The sequence below is a fragment of the Simochromis diagramma genome, unplaced genomic scaffold (assembly GCF_900408965.1).
Source record: "Simochromis diagramma unplaced genomic scaffold, fSimDia1.1 OVJJ01000421.1, whole genome shotgun sequence".
Taxonomy (NCBI): Eukaryota; Metazoa; Chordata; class Actinopteri; order Cichliformes; family Cichlidae; genus Simochromis; species Simochromis diagramma.
In genome coordinates this window covers 7,105,341-7,122,651 of record NW_024387250.1, presented here as the reverse complement: position 1 = coordinate 7,122,651, position 17,311 = coordinate 7,105,341, and the positions used below count along the sequence as shown (strand labels likewise).

The following is a 17,311-nucleotide window of genomic DNA, read 5'->3' as shown; positions in this document are numbered from 1 at the left end:
CAACGACCTAATGCAGCTATGAAATTGTCTATGAATTTTCATCACTTTAAGATTTAGATAATGAAAAGTTATATTCTAAATGTGTAGATCACAGCCCCCCTGGTCCTATTCAAAATGAACAGAAAAATCTCTTCCAGATTTGATCAGTATAAACTTTTATAGATATGCAGATATAAGTCCTATACATTCAGGCCTCTGAGTCTCACAGCATAAACATAAATATATTTATTGTGAGTATGCATGTAGATAAATTAACATTTCAGCAACAAATCTGAAAGAGGCAATAGCTAAACCGAAAGGGGAAAAAAAATCAAAAGGGGAATCTGTGCTGTGCTCAGAGTGGAGTCCTCCTACTGCAGCAACTCGTAAGCTATTGCACCTCTGTGTGTCAACTTCCATGGCAGTCTTCAAAAATTACCCTTATTTGTTCATCTCCTCAGATAAATTTCTTTGTTACTCCCCTGTGGTTGTTCGTTTGTACTCATCCCCCCCCCATCCCCATCATTTCTACCTGACACTGACTACCGGCAGGCATTACTTGCTGCTTTGTTGAGCTCTGTTACTTCTTTATTTCCCAGAGCCGTGGATGACTTGTCTCTCTCTCACCAGCCTGGACAGAAAGCTGCAGAGCATTGCAATTTCATGCACCCACAATAGATATGATCCATGTGTGTCCATGTATGATCCACATGCACATAGTATTGTTGTATCTGATGAGAAGTTGTATCATTTCAAAGCTGACACGCAGTTCTCTTGTTCAAGATTTTTTATTTTATATTTTTGGGCCTGCTAAGACAGAATTAAAGGAAATGAAAGACTTTTGGATCTATCAAATTACATCTCTTAACTATTAAATTCCTGCGTAATAGTACGAGTACATACACAAGACAAGTATCAAGATGCATGTTATGCTATACAAGATAGACTATTTTTTTGATTGACAGTTTAAGCTATTTTTCTGATTTCCATGCAACTCTTGTGCAGTGGATAGAAATGCATAGACTGTTTGCCTTTACTGTGAGATCACACCTTTAACGTTCAATAAATGGACATTTAGTGTCTTTTTCAAACCAGCTTTCAACCCTCTTCCATACACCTCAATCATCAGATGCTATCCCACTGAGCGAGCCATGACAATGGGCTGCCTATGGAGCAGGGCATGGGCAGAATATCAATAGGGTCTGGCTGGCCTGAGCCACGCTACTCTTCAACTCTCATTTCCCAAATGTGCGCCTCTGTAAAGAACAGGCCAAACCCCAGACTAATGAAGATATCCTGCAGCAGTATTTTTTAAAGTGTTCCCTACACACTTCTAGGGCATTACTATCTATACCTGTAGATACTAGAAGCTGGAATACACAGGGAGGAGAAGATAATCATTTTCTTGACATTCAAAGTAAGGAGGATTACGTACACACACTATACATTTTTATCTCACCGAATCATTCCTTCCAGAGGAATATCCCTAAATCACCAACAAGCCTTCGCACAATCAAATAAAGAAATGTATCAGACTTGGGCATTAAGTTTTTGCAAATGGTACTCTGACTAAATACAAAAATAGTCCCAGTCATACTACAGAACCCTATACACTGCCCCTAAGAATACACTTTGCTGCATCCATTTTATTAAGTTATAGAGTAAACTAATTACAATATTTAAGCTCTCATACGACGGTATATATTGACTCTATGCAGCTCAAGAAGTGCCCGTCTGATGATACAGAGGTTTTCAGCTCTACAAGCCAGACTCATGACATGCACGTTTTCTTGTTTTATGGTGATCCCAAGACCAAACACACCTCCTTTTAGCTCCTGGGAGGAAAAATGTCACGATCCAACTCGCACGTGTTACGTGTACCGTACATTAGTGGTACTCGGAAGAAATAACCCCGCAATCTTTGATGTTCCTTTCAGAGTAGGTAGAGGCATCTTTAGTAATGATACCAAGAATGTACTAATGCAGACTAAAATACGAATCCCTTAACTATTGATCCTCTCCTCGGGTGCGCGTTCTGCAAATTACATTTAGCCTTATGCTTTGAGCTTTGGATATACAGAGCGTTTGAGTAACCTGACGTGATAAGCTTGTAAAATGCCGTGCATGGTGCCTGGGTAAAGCTGTGCAACATACAATATGAGTAATAATCCTTCACCATTAATTTAATTGTTTTCGACAAAAAAATATTCAAAACGAATGCGATTGCGTCTACACGTAACAAGCTACAACGGAGGATCAGACAAAAACTGCTGTGTGTTGAGACTGATTTTTTTTTTTACATCTTGTACAACTTCACATACTGAATCCAAACAGCCTGAAGAAAACTCAAAAGTGACCAAAATTGATCCCCTTACCTCACGGGCGCAGCCGCTGTATTCCAAGTGCACCAAAGGTCATTGCGCAAATTTTCAGAGGACAAGATGCAGGAGTGGTGAGAAGTAGGTTACACTGCACAATACCTAATCCGGTTGTTAGTGTCCTTCAGACGTGGTCAACCCACTAATCTTCAAAAAAGCGAAGGGGGTCGGAGGGTTCCGGGTGCAGACGCTCCGCTTATAATCTTGCCACTTATGCGTGTGGCTCACTTTCTCTTGCGCCGATGTCAGTTAAAGTTGTCCGTATTTCTTTCACGAACACAGATGCACATGAACAAAAGCTGCGAACGTTTCCCTGTGCAAAAGAAGAAAGGGTCAACGCGGTCTTCAGCGAAGCCTGTTTACCATTCCTGACAGGTGGCAAGTCCTGCCACCCGCTGAAAAGATCCACACATCACCTAACGGAATGTGGAGACGGCTGAAGCCATAAAGCGATTCTCCGGGCAGATTACCCGATGAGTTGTGTTAGTTTTACCCATTTCCTCGTTTCTTGCGCTCTGGCGCCACCCAAAGTTGGAGTCCAAGTGTCCAGGATTCCCAAATGTGCTGCCCTTTAACAAATTTAGGCCACGCAATTGGAGCTGACAAGATGAAGATTTTGAGACACAGTACCAGTGATGATGTTTTTTGTTTTGTTTGGTGCAGGTTTTGACATTTGGATTCATTCTAACATCAGGTATCAAATCAGAGCATCTGCATATCGGTAACATTAAATTAATCGAAAACTTCCTTCATCCCTACTAAACGTCCTCACTATAGTTAAAGCTGTGCACCCCAGGATGCTTCTGTCACAACTAGTTTTCCCAGCTGGATATCCCGCACTGCAGGGCTGCTGCTTTTTCTTCCGTTTGCTCTCACTTTACTGCCTCACCGTTTGCGCCGGTTCCCAATTAACCCAATTAGCTTCCGAGATAAAAGGAAAAACTTCCCTTTGTTTTTAAGGCCAGCTCTCAATTTCTGATTTCCATTTCCTCTTTGTTTTCTTCATTTATTTTTCATGGTTATGTCTGAAATTTTTACCTCCTGATAAACAAAACATCCAACACTTTGTTTTCTTTTCACTTGTGGCATCTGAATCTTAAATTCAAACCTAATCCCAATCAGACACAATTTAAAAGCTAAAACGATTCCTTATTTATTTCGTTGTAAATTGTACATAAAGCCGAACTGGAATTAATCTAGTCTCCTACAGAAATCAACTTCTGTCTTGGGATCTCAGAAATCCCAGCTACAAAACGTGCTGGCAGTTTTTATGCAAAGCTGGATCTACAAATTTCAAAGCAGTCTGTTTGTTTTCACTCTCTCCTTAACTATTATTATTTTTCTCTCACAGGTCATAATATCAATGCTTCTGGGTCATTTCTATTTATCACCTTCATTAAAATATGCAAAAATATGTGGAATGGAGAGCCTACTTCAAAATGATAATAGTAGCTTTTAATAGTGCCACTGAAAGGAAGCGTGTAGCTATTATTTATACTTATATAAGACACCTAAAAAATGTTGTATTACAGCCACAGTCAACAAAGCATGAGTTCAGTATCCTTAACACTGACCTTTTATTGTCTCTGGGCTTATATAAAAGGGATTAAATGAGACTTCACAGACTTGTGTATATGTGCTTTTTAAAATTTTTCATTTTATGTTTGAAAAAGAAGGAATAAGAAGAGATATTTTTTAGCATGCAGTGCCCCTAAATCTTGACAATCTGCATAGTATGTCTCTATCTGGCAGGGCTGGATAGATAGATCAGTTGCAATTTGTTCCTGTCTTTTCCGTAAATCTCATAAGCAGAGTGAAAACACCCTCAGTATCAAGTGTATTAGATGTAAGTGCTGAATCTGCATGCGAGATTGCATAGTATAACAATGCCTACATGCCCAAGACTTTTCTCAGCTTATCTTACACTGATCCCATATAAGCCCTGATCTGGAAATCTGCATGCAGATTTCATCAGCATTTATAGTGTTTTCTTCACACAACTCTTGAATATCCTGCAAAGATAAAGAAGATTAGGCCTAAATAGAGAAGGAAAGCTGAGGTCAAAATTCACCTGCAAAAACGGGAGAAAATAAATACGACAAGCAGAAAAAACAACCCCTCCGTAACAGACTATTTAAATTCAAAGTTAGCAAAACTACCACTGGTGTCTGCTCTATCAAAATCAGTAAGTGATATATTGTAGGCTAGTTAGTATTAGTTCAACCATAAACAGACCCAAAGCCAATCAATCAATTATACAAAAAGGCCACAAAAAATTAAAGTGAATATCAACAGATCCATGAAAACCAGAAAGCAATGCAAAGGAAAAAAGGAACAAAGCAACACAAAAGCACTTGAAATACACTTGAAATTCATTCAGGGGCATAGAGGGTCTGGGGGGCAAGAGGTAAACTACAACTTGAACATGATGCCAGCAATGTTCCCTCTAAGCTGCGCGCGTGTGCAATTGCGCACTGCTGGCACGGTCTCTGCGCACAGAAAATCTGCGTTGCGCACAAAAAAAATCTAACCTGAATTGAAATTAAAATTAAAACTTCAACAATTCTGTTTTGCAGTGTTAGTAAGTGACTGGCTGCTCCCGTATGGGATTAGAACGATGCCACCTTATCCCATAGTCCAGTCAATCACCGGTGTTTTAGCTAGCAAAGCGGCGTGGCTGATGTGGAGTGAAGCCACTTTAATGACGTGTACAACCGTTGGAGATGTAAGCAGGACAGACGGAACAATTGATGGAAAAAGTGTGGACTTTATACCAGTTTTTAAATTGTGTTGATATGCCACGTTATGATAAAAATATATGCAATGTTTGGTTTTCTTCCTGAATACTATCGTTGTTTATATTTACTGCAGGAAGAAACGGTAAAAACGGCGTTTTATAAGGAAAACGCTCGAAAGCACTCTCCACCTGTGAGCAAAACCAAAACCAAAACACCCCCACCCTTTCCGATATGAAAAAATTGGTCGATATGGAAAAATGTACCATATCGACCAATCAAAAAAATGATATGGCAACATGGTATTTAGTTGTTAAGAAACGGGAGTTTTAGGAGTGAAGGCGGTGTTTTGAGATGTGAGAGATTTGCGACGTTTAGGGCAAATCTTGTGTAGTTAGTGTGTAGTGTAGTCAATAGTTTTGTTGTGTGTGTCAGAACAATGAGGCGACTGCTGAATGTTACAGGTGTTACAGGAGTGATACATCTCCTGTTGTCAGGCCTGCAGGTATCAGACTGTTGTTCTCCTTTATCTCATAGTGGACAGAATTTATTTTTTGGAGTGGCACAAATAATTTGTGCGGCATCAAATTTGATGAAGAACAGCTGATTGTTCAGTTAATATTTTGAAATGTTTGTTTAAAAAATGCCATTTTTAGGTAAACAGCTGCAAAAAACTTTGTTTGCAAAACTCAGTAACTTTTTTAAAGAAGTAACTATATAATTAATTGCCCAACACTGGTCATTATATACTATATTTTGCAGACAGAGTTACAGGACTCTCTTCCAGACCACAGACTCATACTCATAATACAAGTCAGAGCTTCATAATAAATAAATAAATAAAAAGTTTTGTTTTCAAAATTGGAGTTGGAGAGGTCATGAACAAGATTTTCACTTACAATTTTCATTGTAAGAGGGCTAAAGCAGTTAATTAAAAGTTGTCTAACATAAATGTAAATGCTGTAATTTTCTTATTTTAATAAACCATGTAACTTGGATGGATTCGATGCTGGCGTGACTACAGTGCACACGTCTGTTGTTGCTCACAGTGGTCCAAGGGACCGCTCAGGGAGTTTGTGTGTTCGCTCAGACACATGAAAAATTAGAGGGAACATTGGATGCCAGTTTATCATAGAGCCAACACGTAGGTACAGAAACCATTCATGCTTCCATTCACAGTCAATTTTAAAATCCCCAATTAATCTGATCCCATGCATCTTTTTAGAATGTGGGAGAAGTAGCTGCACAGCTAAAGAAAACACATGCAGACATGGCATGAAAGGTCCCAGATGGGATTTGAACCCAGGCCCCTTAGCGTGAACACTTAAAATGACCAAAAGAAACAGAAAATGAATGGAAAACATGCTTTGAACAACAAGAACAGCACCCATGATTGCTTTTTACTGGGCTTTTCTAGTGTTACTGATCACTAATGCTTTTAAAAATAACTACAAAGACCACCAACAGTTTTACATAATACCAAATCCAACAAATGCTTGCAATTTTTTGTCTTGTATTGTGTTTGCATAAGTGTTGGTGGTGCAAATCTCTGTATCTAGATTATTTAGAGTTGTAAATAGCGATCCACAAACCTGGGCTATAAATTTGAGTTTGAACATATTTTTACTCAAAGCTAAACAACCATGAAAGCAAAGAATTTGTTTAATGTCAATTTAACTTCTGCTTATCATTGCCCAGTTTTCTTCACCCTATTATGGTTTTATGTTACAACTATTAGTTACAATGCATGTAATTATTATACAGCCCATAAACAGCAACTCTGTTAATAAATGTCTCACTGTGTGATTTAAAGCACAAGTGTGAAAAGGATAGTGCTAAAGAGAACTTCTCTTATAACAGTTATTTTTAGTGCACTAGATCTTTATTATAAGTTTATTTTTAAATAGATTGATTTTAATTTTTGGACTTTTTTTAAACAAACAAACAAACAAACTATTTGTAGCTTTTTGTTAAAAAATCATATAACATACTTATATTTGTTACTATGTTTCTGAAAAGACTGAAAAGACTGATACAGAACAGAGAAATTGCTTTCAATTATTTCCAGTGACTTCTCAGGTTTCAGTCTAAATTGTAAACAAGTCTATGAAATTGATTCATAACTCTATCCAATTGGGTTTATGATCTCAATCTCCAATTTTAAGTCATATTCATTAAATCCTGATATTCATTTTATAGATTAATGTCCCATTTAGAGTACAATAGAATTTGTGACTAAGTAACTGCTCACAGTACTTGAGGGCTGTAAAATTTCAACTAAAACGTATAATCAATTGAAAAAAGTTTATTTTCTTGAAATGCAAGACTTACAGGCTCTAACTGCCTGAGTCCCTAGGTTGGGCTCACAGTGAAAGTAAAAGTCACCTGGGAGATCTTCAGCTCCCACCTCGAGCAGAACTTCAACAACATTCACACAAAGGCTGGGGACACTGAGTCCAAATAAAGCTGCTCTTCACTTCTGTTGTTGTGGTTGTTGCATGGAGCTGTTGTAATGGTAACCCCCAAAACAGATGGTAGACACCAGAGGTGAAGGGAGCCATCAAGCTGAAGATAGAGTTTTCTCAAGCTTGGCCCAGCTTGTGGGATTTCTGCAAAGGAAACAGAGTCTGAGGGCGACTTGCCCATTACCAGGGCAGTGTTTAAAAAAGTGCTGCCTGTGTCAAAGCCCCTGGGGTGGGTGAGATTCACAGACTGGGGTGGTGGTCCCACCTCTTTTTAGGATTTTTTTGTTGTTGTTTTATTGTCATTTTTGCCTTTATTAGATAGTGTAAAAGTGAAGGTAGACAGGAAATAGGGGAGAAAGAGAGGAAGAAAACACGCAGCAAAGAGCTGCAGATCAGACTGAAACCTGGGCTGCTGTATTCTAACCATGTGGAAGGTGGTCACCCACTGAGTTAAAGTAATGCCTGGTGGTAGGGGATAGTGAATATGAGGGAGGGGTGGGTACTTATGTAAAACCAAATGAGCATGGTTCTCATTTCTTGTAATGAGATATATATTTTATAGACACAGTTTGTAGGCTACACCAGAAAATGTATGAATGGAAGGATAGCTGGCTGAACAGATAGATGGGTGGATGGATGAATTAATGGCTTTGAGTATTTATAATTAGCATACTATTTTGCTATTTGTAACAAGAACCACAAACATAATTTGTCAGTGGAATAGGCTATCGTGGGGCGATCATGGCTCAAGAGTTGGCAGTTCGTCTTGTAATTGGAAGGTTGCCGGTTCGAGCCCCGGCTCAATGTAGCTTGCCATCACTAGTGTGTGAATGGGTGGATGAATGAATGTAGTATAAAGTGCTTTGGGGTCCATAGGGACTAAGTAAAGCGCTATACAAATACAGGCCAAAACGCAAGAATTCCTGTACAAAATAAAAGAAGCATTGTAGCACTGACATAGAGTCAAATAATGAACTAATGTGACATGTCAGGTGTTTTCCCTCCATGATTCCTTGCATACCAAAAGATTGTCTCTCAAAATAGCACAAGGGGGAAGCTGTGGAATCCTTCAGCAAAGGCTCTACACTGACTGTGTGACTAAAACTGTTTAATCAATGAGGTGCTTCATGTTATACTACAGCCGCAAGATTTGTGATGTGCAGGTGGGAATGTTATTGGGGATTAAAAAACACATTTGACTCTGAGACAGGAATTAAAGCAGCTTATGCTTCTCTACACAAACTAAATGACTGAGCTCAACAGCAGTATTGAACATAATTAATCACCATGTAGATGCTGGAGAAACCTTATTATGCAATACAAGCTACTTCTCGTGAAAATGGTCCTTGAGGTGTCCTTTATTGATTTTTAGGTAGGCTGGAATCATTTGTCCATAAACACCAAGCTTAATCATAATAACTCAATCTGTCAGGTTCAATCAGTAGTCTGGCCATGACTGCGAAGAGATGTTTAATCTAATTAAAATCCATTTGTGTAGTCTGACAGATCCATTAGCCAACGGATTTAAATAATCTGGTATCGTTGTTAAAGCACAAACAATAACAGATATTTCAGGGAGAATTAGTGCTAAATGGCTCAACATGGAGCCAATCCACAAATCTCACAGTAAGCTCCCCAATGAATAAAACATGTGGATTATATCACAGCGATGTTGAGATTTTGTATGTAACAAGTCACTGTCCTTACTTGTCAATAAAGATGTCAGACTGTGGTCTCTTTTTTTGCCATGCAGTAGCATTTCTTGACATCTTAAATGATTCATAACACAGTGTTATACAGATATCTGACATTGTATCAAGACTAAGCTTTGCCTCATCTTTGATTTAGTAAATAAGCCAGGTTCTTTCTGTCTTTGCTGAAATACTGTACAGTTACATATGATAATGATTTTAAATCCAGTTTTACTAAAAAAAAAAATACTATAATTTTAAATGCTGTGCAAATTGTAAGTACAACACATGCTATCAGTCTGTCTGCCTGCCTGCCTGTAAAAATATAGAATCATATGATTTAGTACTTTCAATGGACAGTTATTAGCATTAATTTGTTCATGTTTTATGTGATGTGTGTATAGTGAGAAAAAGTTGAGCTACTGCAAAATTATATGTAATGGTATCATAGACACCTGCAGTGACTTAAGTGGGTCATGTGTCAAAGTAATATCTTCATGAATGACAGGACACAAAATCTTCTAGTAAAACAAGACAGTTTTAGAAGTCATAGAAGTCAGTCCGTTTTTGATTAGGGTGGTGCAACTTCCCCCAGAATCTGGAGCTTTTAAAAATTAATTTATTATATCGTTGACCCTTTAGAGTCAGGGTCATCAAAATCAGTAAAAAAATGATAGAAAAAAAGTTCCTTTATTTAAAAACATCAGTGGATGTTGGATTCTCTAAATTAGCAAGCAAAGATTTTTAATGGCCAATATAAAGATTACATATGATATATCAAGATATATAAAATATATATTTATGTATACATTTAATAATGTTTTAATTAAACTACATGTGTGTGTGTGTGTGTAACATGTGTAAGTGCATGTGTGATACTTATAGTATACACTGGCTGTAGCTCAGGTGGCAGAGCAGGTCAGCCGCTAATCAGAAGGTCGGTGGTTTGATCCCAGGCTGCCTCCTGGCTGCATGCCGAATGTCCTTGGGCAAGATACTAACCCCATGTTTGCCTACTGGTGGTGGTCAGAGGGCCTGGTGGTGCCAGTGTCCGGCAGCCTCGCCTCTGTCAGTGCGCCCCAGGGCAGCTGTGGCTACAATGTAGCTTGCCATCACCAGTGTGTGAATGGGTGAATGACTGAATGTAGTATAAAGCGCTTTGGGGTCCTTAGGGACTGAGTAAAGCGCTATACAAATGCAGGCCATTTACCATTACCATTTACACTGTTTTAGCTAATATTATTGTAATCATTTATTATTACTGGGCAATTATATATAATTGCACTAGTAAAATACACTTAGGTTGTGAGAGATGCACAAGTGTGAGGATAAAATAAGTATTCATAGTGTATCAATTCATTTTCCCATGTACAGGAAGTGTAATACTGGTCCTAATCCATATTCAGAAGTCCTAAGTATTGCATGAGGTCTTTATTTGATGAACCAGTTCAGCGTTACATAATGAAAGGTGAACTCATCTTTGATTCCACTGCTCTTGTATTCATCTTGTAGCATTTCTGAATTATGCAGCACAAGACATAAGATGTGTCAAAAACATGTAATCCATAATTAAAGACTTTTCAATTATTAATGTAATGCAAATTATGAATAACAGTCAATACATTTATCATTGCTGAATGAAACTCCATGAAAGCAAGAGTTTTCCAAAGGAAATATAGATTTACATGGAGTAGAAATGTGAAATTTATGTGCTTTTTCTTTTTAAATGGCATGCTGGAGATATGAATCATTTAAACCACACGAGAAAACTGACAAGGAACATCAACATGAAGTAAGCATTTCTCACTATTATATGAGATTATCTGTGAAATCTCTAGAGACAAAAATAGAGATGCTGGGGGAAGGAGAGGCTGGATAAAACCAGTGGCATTTGATTCCTAATGTTATGTCATATTAAAAGATTTAGGGAAATTGACTGTGTTTACTAAAAAAGTGTTTCCCCTTAGACCGTGCACATGAGCTGGAATAAAATAAAACCAGAGGCTCAGTGTAATATTTAAGGCTCAGTTTTTGTTTGTTTGTTTTGTCGTCTTCTTTTTAAAATTTTGATCACTTCAGAAGTTTGACAAGCATGTAACTTACCTTTGAACACAACATGCTTGCAGGCTTTGGGAAAATACAATAATTTACCTTATGTTCAGTTTACCTTATGTTCAAGAATTGCACAAAGTGATCTATGATGCTCACATGTTTAAACAGTAATCATGAAGTTACCATCTGTAGCTTTGTTGTTTAACAAATAGACTAGAAACAAGGGAATAAGCTTGTCTTGGGGTTAAAGTAACCAGTTGTTCTCACTGACTAGCCTGTCATACCCTGCATGTTTAATATGAGCAAACGAAAGGTTTCTAAAAAAAAGAAATTACATTTTGCTAGGGGTCATATATGGGACAATTTTATGCGACTTTTGTATTTAAGTGTTGTTATAAGATCATCTGCAACTTTTTGCAAAAGTTCCATTCATATCTAGTACAGTCTCTATAGAGGATGTGCTTTCCCAGAATATTCATCTGTGCTAGAACAAATCATGTAACTCCAATTATAAGTACTCAATCAGGTAGCACTTGCAAAAACATTCAGAAAAAGCTGACAAATTTTTATGCTCGCCAATTTGTTCAGGCCATATAATCAAAAATGCAAACGCTATGGCCTTATGGGCTTTATTAGGGGATTGAGACAAAATAGAGGTACATCATTATACATCTTCATACAGCAGCAACTTTTTTGCTGTTTTCGTCATTTGCTTTGGTTTTGTTTTGAGCCGATCGATTCTTGTTTTATAAAGAACTTGAATCACAGCCTGAGGGAGGATGTAAACCTTGGAGTTCAGCATACATTGCCCATCTTTCACATATCCCTGTAGTAACCAGGTGACTAATGCACCAGACTGACTGCGGCATAGCTCCACATGAGCTGAAAGATAAACAGCGTCACTATTTCACTCGATTAGAAAGACGTTTTTTTCATGAAATACCCAGCAGTACTCCTTAATGAGTCTTAATGATTAGCTTTTTGGTGATAAACTTAAAATGTTTATTTACCACTTGCTAAAGGCTACTCAGAATGGACCATTGAGTTTTGCATCTTAACCTTCTGGCTGTTTTATGTCAGCATCCATCCCTGATATCCCCACAGTCTACCACAAAGAAACCAAGACTAAGAGCCAAAAAAGAAGATACATGTGAAAGACAAAACTTACCCAAAATGAACCGTTAGAAAGACTGCTCTGCCTTGTGGCTCCTGAATCGAACAGCCAAATCACATGCAGAAGGACAGCAGACAGACAAAGGATTGTCACATAATCCAATCCCTGAATTTAGCCAAGGCTTTAATCATCATCATATGCAATTACAACCAGCCTTTTTTATCAGATCGTCCTGGTTCTGTTTTTATTAAAGGTAAAATATAACAGCGACACTTCTCTAACCACATAAGATAAAGAAAACCAGACTGAATTAATTTATTATGCCTTCATATTTTCCTAAAAATCATCTCTAATGCTTTCCATCTCAATTACATTTCTATTCTTGTAATCATCTTTGCATGCTTCAGTTCCCAATTAGGTCTGATGTCATTAACCTGGAGACTTGGGTGCCAAAGTTCCAGCACACCCCAGAAAACCCAGTGCATGTGTGTGTTTTGTGTGTCCTATTATCTCCAGAGAGATTTGATTTATATCCTCCCTCAGTCTGTTGTTCGGTATCTTTTGCTCCCTGCTACCCTCTGTCCCCCAGAGCAGGAGCAACCCAGCCCTTCCCATCAAAGCACATTATATCCATGCCAGTGCTCACACAGCCACATATAAGCCTTTTTAATTAGAACTATACAATTCACAGGAGTAGAAGGGTCATAAAGCATTTTGCAGATTTCAGAGTTATTGTCTGTAGAGAACATGGAAATGGCCACTATGGTCTAGCTTTCAAGTAGCATTGTTATGTATCACAATGTGGAAGGAGAAAACAAAATACTAGCATGTTGTCCAAGTTGTCAAAGTGCCTCACTGGGTGCAAAGATAGACTGATCTGTTTTTGTGTCTCAAACAAATGGAGCTCGAGGCCTGGGGCAAATTATTATACAGCTGGAACAATAGTTCATCTCAGCTTTAAAGAGAGAAAAAAAAAAGACAATTTAACATTTGTACACTAACGATGCTGGCCAAATGGCACAGCCTGCAGCCACGAGTATAAATGTCAGCATTTAGGAGCTAAAGGGGCATAACCAGGCAATATCTTCCACAGGTGTCATCAAACCACTAGATGTCAAATAGAATTTATGTAAAAGCTGAAGAAATAAAAGAAAGCTTTGGGGCAGTGAGACAGACAGACATATGGATAGACCCCATCAGTGCTCTGGTCCAGCGATGAGAAGAAATCACCTCAGTGGCTCCAGGCTGTTACTCAAATCAATACCTTTTAAAAGGTTTAGACGAGGCATATGAAAGCACTCGATGTCTTCCAGCTGCTGCATTTTGTGTTGCTACAGTGTTGCTGATACACTAGTTATTGGTCCAATGTAGTCATATGTGCAGATTTTGAAAGGCATAACCAGGTGTGTGAACAAACTCTTCAAGATATACCAATGTCTATAATCCAAAATAATGAGTAGAAATAGCCATAAAAATCAGCCGTCTGGCAACTGATATTTATCTATATAGGGCAAACATACGATTAAAAAGATCTCATAGCATAACTTTCTTTTAGAACTAACTTCTTGAAGGAAGTTGTCGGCAGCAGCATAGAAAAATGAGACAAAAATATGAGCACCAATAAATTTGTTTCTTTCTTTAAGAAGACAAAGTTGGTGGCAGTTATGGTGTAAATGCAGTAAAATTCCCTGTGGCGCTCACAGCTTCATCACTCTTTTCTGATCCTCAATGAAACTGTTTATCCATCAGTTTCCTCTTCATTTAATTGGCAGATGGAGGAACCTCCTATGCCTTCTGAACTTGCCTGTAGGTTTATTAGTCCCACTGCAGTAGGCCATCTTCTCCAGCAGCTCATTCATTTCACTTTGCTGTCAATTTAAACTGTGATCTTAATGTCTTTGCCCTTTATTTTATATTTGATACCATAACAGATGAGGGAATAAAGAGGTAATTATAGAATATATGTTAGAGATCGGAGACGCTCACATCTGCTTCCTGAGATTGTGGAAGTTTAGTCTTAACATGTGCCAGCTTAATGGAGTCTGTATGATAAAATGACATTATGCTTGTAATTGTATACATTTTTGAATAATGCTGTCATTAAATCGTAGGAATCTTGCAAGGTCACATTTATTTTAGATCAGTGATTCCTAAAGTGTGGGCAGGGGCCCCATGGTGGGGCACAAAAATTTTGAAAGAAAGAGGAGAAGAAAGTTTGAAATTACTTTCAATTATGTACAGTTACATAATTATATAAATGTATTTATTTATATATAGCGTGAATTAAACTGGGAATAGGAGGTGGTTACTTTTTGATATTACTCATCACTCTGACTTAAATTTATTGCTTTGTATTAAAGCTTGTGTCCCAGTGGCAGGTGGATCATACATTGACCTTAACCCTTTGCACTGGGTAACACAAGCCATTTATAGCAAACAGCCTGTGACGTTTATGTTTTTGAATAAAATAAAAAAAATTCCAGGAACTAAATCTCTTTCTCTTGTATTTTGATTACACTTAAAATTGGGTGGGTTTTGTGGGATTTTGGGGGGTTTTTTTATGTGGGCTGCAGCTCTCGTGTCTTTGGGAATGTTCTAGATAATAACAGTGTTTATTTACACATTTGCTTTACAATGAAAAGATTGTTTGTTCAAGTAAACTCAGAGACACAAATCCTCTTTGGGGTTGCATCAGGAATTGCATCTGAACAAAAAAAAAAAAACAACAACCCCACTTCTGAACACTGTCCTGTTAAAATATGATAAAATTAGATTAAAATGAAACAGATGAGAGTAATACATTTGTGAATCTTTAATTTGATTTCTTATATCATCATGCTAATTTGCTTATATGTTGCTCAGAAGGTACAACAGATATTGTGTGTAGCATATCTGAAATTGTGTTCTTACCATGCTTAAAAAAAGCTACTTTCAGCGGCTCCCTTAGTCACAAGAGGTCGCCACAGTGTCTAATGCTGCATAGTTGATTTGCCAGATGCTGACATTTGTTAATAAAAGTCCAACATTACAAAGGGAAAGGAGATGTTTAGAGAAGGTTTGGTGGAAAGGACAGTTGCAAAAGCAGAACAAAACAAAAACTAAATCACAACTCCATACGAAAATCTAAAATAGTCACATTGTTATTAAATGTTGTTTATTTGCTTAAAATGACCACGTATCAATAAGATGGGCTTCCAGTATGCAAAAGATCTCTTTAAAAAATGCACAGCGAAAAAAAAAGCATATTGAAGACCAGTTAGAGAGGCCTTATTACATTTCTCAGCATGATAGGAGTAGATAGTTTTCTGCTGCAAAAAATTCATCTGATTCATCTGGTATCATAAGATCTGAGTTTCAAACGAGGAATTGGCTCAGTGGAATGTGTGGCGGCAGACAAATGTTCTAACACCCAGAGGGAAGGCCACTGCCATCTATTAGCAACAGTCTCAGCCTAAAAGGTTGATTTCCATTTGTGTGCGAGCCATGAAAACATTTATGAGGCAGCAGACTCTTGTTTATTTGAGAAATGAAGAAAAACATTTCAGACTGTTTCTCATAAACAAGCTGAAAATACCACGTGTGAACAAACGGAGCAAAGCTTATGTTCTGTGGCATGAAGAGGTTTTATACACAGCGCCTGACAAAATTTAATAAAGCCTCAGAAACTGCTTTGTGGACATATCTATTGTCAAACATCAAGGTTAAATTCCAACCAAATGAAAAAGGTATGCTTTTCAAGTGCCTTAATGTTAGATTCTATTATCTGTCATAATGCGCTTATTGTAACATTCAGACCCTTTCCCCCGATGACCTCTTCTCATGGCTTCTCATGGCGGTGTAAAAAGACAAATAAAAGCTCCCCTGAGAGCCTACTTCAGCTTTTTATGGTGCCTCTTTTCTGCTTCTCAAAGGGCTAAAGGCTGTGTGCCTGTGTTTGTGTTCCTGCTGTCCATACGGCACAAAATGATAAACAACATTGCAGAAGGTCATGTTAGGAAATGTGGGAGCACAACGGGAATAGAAGGAGGTAGAGAGAGATCGAGTGTGCCATGGAAAAGCCATCAAGTGTCACCTCACCCCCCCACATCCCTACTAGCCCCCCCCCCCCCCCCCATTTTCAGCTCAGTGCACTCTTTAGCAGAATTATTGATGGTGCTTGTGAGGTACAGAGGACTGGAATGAAGATGCCTCAATCCCAGGGCTGCAAAACAAGAGCTATGGCAAAGGGCGGGGCAGAGCAAAGAACAACACATGCAGTATTTATTGCTGTGTTCAATATGAGGAGGGACAGGGTGAAAAATGGAGCGACATACATCTCACCCTATACCGCTCTGACTGTATTAGCAGCGGTGGATGAAGTAAATGTGGCAATTACATGCCATAAATACGCTGAATTCCAAGGAGAACGTAGTCAATGCATCATGAAATTCCCCAGAGCAAAAGCAGAGTCATAATGCACATACTGAAAATGAAAGTATAATTTTGCATTATGGGTACTTTGATGTTATTGCAGATAATAGTTGATCCATTTATTTTATTACTAAAAGCTCACTGTTTAATCATTGTAGCTTGTGCATGCGGAGCTAATTTCAAAATGCAAAAAGCATTAATTATGTGCTCACATAAGTATGCAAAATGACAAGCACCTTAAAAATAACCTATAACTATAAGCAGTTTTGTCAGTTAGCTATACAAAGTGTTATAAGAAGTACAAGCTTTCACTTTAATTTGTGGAAGTGTAACTTTAAAAAAAATGTGTGTGAGAAATGTAGTGAAAAAACCAACCCACCCACCTAAACCCAAACTGACTCACTGGAAAGCTGTATTGCATTTTCAGTTTTCCTGTATTACACAGAAACTTGCAGCACCTTATCATGTGTGGTCACATTGCATTATG

General features: G+C 38.0%; 1 protein-coding gene across 2 annotated transcripts in view; it reads right to left on the bottom strand.

The window, feature by feature from the left end:
- LOC120714798 (protocadherin-15-like) overlaps positions 1 to 3,232 on the bottom strand; it is a 224,120-nt gene extending 220,888 nt beyond the window's left edge. Inside the window, exon 1 of one of the 2 annotated variants that reach the window (XM_040001273.1) lies at positions 2,355 to 3,232. The gene's annotated coding sequence lies outside the window, so the exon portion shown is untranslated. The remainder of the gene's footprint in view (positions 1 to 2,354) is intronic. The other variant, XM_040001274.1, reaches the window with a different exon arrangement.
- Between the last annotated feature and the right edge of the window lie 14,079 nt (positions 3,233 to 17,311).